At 50.5% G+C, this 5,380-nt stretch overlaps 1 pseudogene; it reads right to left on the reverse strand.

Moving 5' to 3' along the window:
- Positions 1-229: 229 nt before the first annotated feature.
- LOC123934769 lies at positions 230-2,472 on the reverse strand (annotated as a pseudogene).
- Between the last annotated feature and the right edge of the window lie 2,908 nt (positions 2,473-5,380).

Raw genomic sequence — 5,380 nt, forward strand, 5'->3', positions numbered from 1 at the left:
CCTGGCCTGCTTAGTCAGTAGAAATGCGACTCTTAATCTCAGGGCTTTGAGTTTAAGTCCCACATTGGGTGTAGAGATTACATAAAAATGAAAACTTATTTAATAAAAAAGAGGGGGTGCCTGGGTTGCTCAGTAGGTTAAGTGTCTACCTTCTGCTCAGGTCATGACCTCAGCGTCCTGGGATCGAGTCCCATGTTGGGCTCCCTGCTCAGCAGGGCCCAGCTCTATGCTACTTGGACATTTGGCTCTTGTCTTCAAACGAAGAGTGAAGAATCTTCTTCAGACTTTGCTTCGGGCAGGAGAAGCTGCTGGATGGGACACTGGAACTTTCCCTGGCTGTGGCAGTAGTACCGTCTGTGGCAGCAACTCTGGCTTGGATTCTCTTTCTCATCTTGCAGAACTTCCTCATACTAGCATGGGAAGGAAGTGGGATCAGTGCCATTGACCTTGGCTGAAAACTGTCGGACTTCCATCTTGCTGGTTTCCGCATGGGCCCTGGGACCCCACAGGAACTCGTAGCGGGCAGGGTCACTGCCGGGCACCTGCCGGTACTCCAGGTACCCTTCCTGCACCCAGACGTTGGTCAGGAGCCCCCGGGGCTCCCCATAGATGATGTGCTCCTCGCCGGCATACACCCCCATGACCCCCAGCGCTTCCCACACCACCTCCTCGGGGGCACGGTCGCCCTCCCGGAGGATCACCCCCAGGAGCACCACCAGGAGGCCGGTCTTGGGCGGGCCCTGCTCACCGCTCAGCATCGCATCGCATAGCAGTGGCTGGCGGAGTCTACTTCCTTCACATCGAGGCCAAAGACAACCTCCGTGCACTCACAGGCTTTCTTGAAGATCACAGGGAAGTGGCCCTTGTGCTCTTTGGTGATACTCTTCAGTGTTTCTGCCTCTGTGATGGGCTCCTTTGTTATCTATTTGACACTCAGGAACCACCCTTGTTTGGCCACCTTTTTGTTAAGTGCATCCCTGAGCAAAGATTTAGGGGCTGGTGGAGCCCCTTCTCTTGGCTTCTAGAACTCTCATCAGATTGACTCAATGGAGTGGCTGTGATGGCAGTCGGGGAGGAGCTGGCTCTCTGAGAACCGTGGGGAACACTTGGTTTTCCAGCAGCAGGCACCACGTCTGGGGGGCCCGGGATCAAAGGAGAGAGAGGAGGCGGTTGTGGCTTCTTCCTCCTGAGACATGAGACCCTGCACACAGTCCCCAGGGCTGTCTTGGGGCCTGAAGTTCTTCCTCAAGTTTGCAGCCCTCCCTCTTCTGGCCCAGAGGCATGATGACTTATACTGGGGGTAGCTTGCAGGAGGTTGGGCAGTGGGGATCCCCAGACGTGGGCGAGAGAGAGGGAAAGCATCAGTGGCCTCAGCTGACAAACTCATCCATGACAGCTCAGGTAAAGGCAGCTTCCAGGTCTCCTTTTTAGTGGTGCTCATGGGCCTCACAGGGCTCCTGTTCTCCTGGCTGGCTCATTTCCGAAGAACTGAAAGAGGGATTGAGATAGCTCCTCAGGGAGAAGCTGGCACAACCTGAGGTCAGGTCAGAAGCCTGAGGCTTCTAGGACTGAGAGTAGGCCATGGACGGTCAGGCACTGTGGGTCCCATCTTCCGGGACCCTTGGTAGACATTCAGGGCATGCCCCTCACCTTGACTCCTGGCACTGTGTCAGCCTTCAATGATACGCTGGCCTGACAGCATGGGCCTCAGACCAAGGCTTTTACCTTCCAGTTCCTAGAGCTTCTAGAAGGGGAATTGAAGGGGCAGCTCAGGGTGTGGACTACAGGCCCAGTCCTGGGTCCCCAGAGCTGGCAAGAGGGCCGGGGCCAGACTCTGAGGTCCCCACTGTTCTGGGGTAGATGGTTCTCTTGGTGCTCAGAGTCCTAATCTTCTGCCACGGTCTGGGCCCCACCACTCTGCTGAACTCCTCTGACTTTCTCCTGAGGAAGAAGTGAGGAGCACCACATCAGGTATAATTGCCCAGGGTCTCCCATGGCTCATGGCAGGGGCCTCCTTTATCTGTGGTGGGAGGGCCCATTATGTTATTAATATTTCCTCCCGACGGGGCCTGCTCCATCCTCTACCTCAGCTGACCTGAGTTTGCACCCTCAGATTGAAGACCTCCCTCTCTGAGAGGAACTACCAGCTGCAGCCGCATGGGGAAAGGGATAGTTCAGGACCACCGGCCACCTCTAATCAGGGTCGTCCAGGTATGACAGCAGGGGCTGGGACATCTGTTCTGTTCTGGGACAGGGGTACCTGCAGTCCTCCCTTGGGATATTCAGCTGTATATCTGTATCCCACGCCCACCATGTCTTTTTCTCGGACCTCCCTGAGACGACTGAGACAAAGAGTGAAAAGATGCCACATCCTGCCACACCTGAAGCTTTTGCTTCAGGTCTCCGAGGCCTGGCAGCAGCAGAGGGCGGGTGGGGTGGGGAGGTATTCTCAGTTCTCTTTAGTGTAGTCATAACTACTCCTGACAGGACTTCAGCCACTCATATTCTGTTGACCCGAGAATTCTTCCCTCAGGCCATGGTCTCAGTCTTCCCAGGGCCTCCTCTGTCTGTAGTGGGAGCTTCCCTGCTTTTCCTCAGAGCCCTCACTTTGATACCTAGAGAATGACTGAGATACCCCCACCTCAGAACTAGAGGGGTCCCCACAAAAATCTGCCCTGACCCCTGTTGTCAGTCCTGGAGATCCTGGCAGGGATCCTATTTCCTCCTGATAGGGCCTGGGACCCTCTCCTTCTGCTGGCCTGAGGACGATCTCCTCTCCCTGAGCCCGGACAGGTGTTGGGCCGTCTTTGCCTGTCAATCATGCCTGGAGCTTCACAAAGCAGACAGCAGAGGGAGGTGCCTATGAAAACCCCCTCTGGCTTCGATGGAAGGTTCCTTCAGGATCCTCACCTTGACCGCCAGCAGAGTCTGGGATCCCTCCCTTTGCTGACCCGAGTCCAGTCACCCCAGCTGAAGTCTCTTTTTCAGACTCCAGAGGTCGAAGTCAGGAAACACTAAATCCAAGGACCCCACCTAGGGCCTCCCTGGGTCGAAGCAGGCGCACTGGGGCTGGGGTCCATTGGTCTGTGTGGTGGGAGGTCAGCTGAGCCTTCCTACAGGATCATCGCTTTGCTGCCTGGAACTGCCCGAGCCCTCTTCCTCTGCACACCCCGAAATCAAGGCTGCATGTCCCCGTTCCCAGAACTGCCAGGGAGGGGGGCGCTTTGCTTATCCTGACAGCCTTGCCCAGTGTCCTGTTCTTAAAATTTATCTCCTACACCTCAGTGGCTGAGCAGCGTGATTTGGGGGAATTCCTGTTCTTTTGAGGTTGTCAATATTGCATCATCGACTATAGCCATTTCCTCTTTCTTAAGCCTCGCTACAGCTCTGTCAAGCGGGAGTGGGTGTGTAGATTGCCCTAATGCTTGCTATTCCCTCTTCAGAACATTCTTTCGATTCTATTACAATATTTTTTTGAAGGCCGGGCTTCACTGGCTAAAGTGATTTCAGGTGGTTATTAACAGAGTCTGAAGCCATACAGCATCAATCAACCTAATTTTTCCTGATACCTGATACTACCCTGGGGTTATTGGCCTCCGTGCTCTGAGATGATGTCTCAGATTCCTTCAGTGAAACAGGGCAGAAGTCTAAACATGTCTCCCCCCTATCCCGTCATCTGCCATCTATTGAAGACCATGGGCCCTCCTGAACTTCACCGCTGCCTGCCCCCCCCCCCCCAGCCCCCAATCACAGCTACCAGTTCAACACAGGGACTTCTCATGGTCTGCTTCGATTTTGTTGTTGATCAGCTGAAAAATGTTCCCCCAAACATACCATCTCCCAGTCCCTAGAACCTGTAAATGTTGCTTTCTTTGCGAAGAGGGTCTTTGCAGTTGTGGTTGACTTAAGAATCTTTCGATTCTTCATGATTACCCAGGTGCACCCTAAATGCAATCACTTGTATCTTCAGAAGAGGGAAGCAGAAGGATCGTCAGAGAAGGCAAGGTGAAGAGAGAAGATGTGGACCTTGAAGATGGCCATTACGTCGCCACAAAGCCAAGGAGAGCCAGCAGCTACCGGAAGCTGCAAGAAGCAAGGACAGGATTCTACCCTAGGGTCTCTAGACGGAGTGTGGCCCTGCCGGTGTCATGATTTCAGGTCAGTGAAAGTGATTTGGGGCTTTTGGCTTCGGGAACTGTAAGAGAGTTCATTTCTGCTGTTTAAGCCTCCCAGTTCATGGCAGTTTGACACAACAGATCTAGGAAGCTAATACATTGTGGTTCCCATTCTCCCTTCTGTAGTTTTCCAGGGTTGATTTTTGGGAATGGAAGACAAAAGCACAAACTTGATTATCACTAACTATAGTTAAGGCACTACATCTGTAAATAATTTAAGGAGAATTAACGTCTTTATAATATTTTGTTTCACATTAGCGAATATGGTATATATCTCTATTGGGGACACTTTTTGTCTGAATCCATCAGTTAAATTTTGTATTTGTCTCCATAAAGATCTCATACTTTTTTGTGATTTGTAGTTCTTCTTAGGTAACTTTTGGATTTTGTTCCTATTGTGAATGGAATATTATGTATTACAAGCTCAAAGTAGTGACTGCTTTTGCGTGGTAAGGCTCTGGATTTTGCGATACACCGTCTTTCTGAAGTCCCTTACCTATTCGAGTGTATTCCACACCCCTCTTCCTTTTAATTTTCTAGGCAAATGGTCATTTTGTTAACAAATCGTATCTCTTTTCAATATTCGTATCTCAATTTTGACATCCCCATCCCTGGCTTTGTGTTCCAGTGCAGTTTTAAACACTAACAATGAGAGTATAGGTCTGCCTTGTTCCTGACTTTAATGAGAATGCTCCTAATATTTCCCCTCTAACCACGCAGTAGAATTTAGGAAAAGGAAGCTCCAATCTATTCTTAGTTTGCCGGAGTTTGTACCATGAACACATGTTGAATTTCTTTCAAAGGCTTTTTCTATGCTCACTGGCAATAACACTTGTTCCCCTCTAATTTGTTAATGTAGGGAATTAACAGCTGAAAGTCTTTTCAGTGTGAAGTCACATTTTCATTCCTTGGACACAGCCTGTTTGCTCATTTAATTCACTGCTCTCTTGACTGTGCTATTTTATTTAAGAAATTTATTGCCATATGAATGAGCTTGGCTCAAGTGTTCTGTTAGTGGGATTGGGGGTCGAGGTCCTCACTTGGTTTTTTAATCAAGAGGAGCTGACTGGGAAAAAATGAGTTGAATAATATCCCCCTCCTTTCTGATATGCTTTGGAAAAGTTTACAAAAGCTGGCAATTAATTTTTCCTGATCGTTTCGTAGAAGTGGTCTCCAAAATAGTCTTATCTGATGGGACACCGGGG

This window comes from Meles meles, chromosome X, assembly GCF_922984935.1.
Source record: "Meles meles chromosome X, mMelMel3.1 paternal haplotype, whole genome shotgun sequence".
Taxonomy (NCBI): Eukaryota; Metazoa; Chordata; class Mammalia; order Carnivora; family Mustelidae; genus Meles; species Meles meles.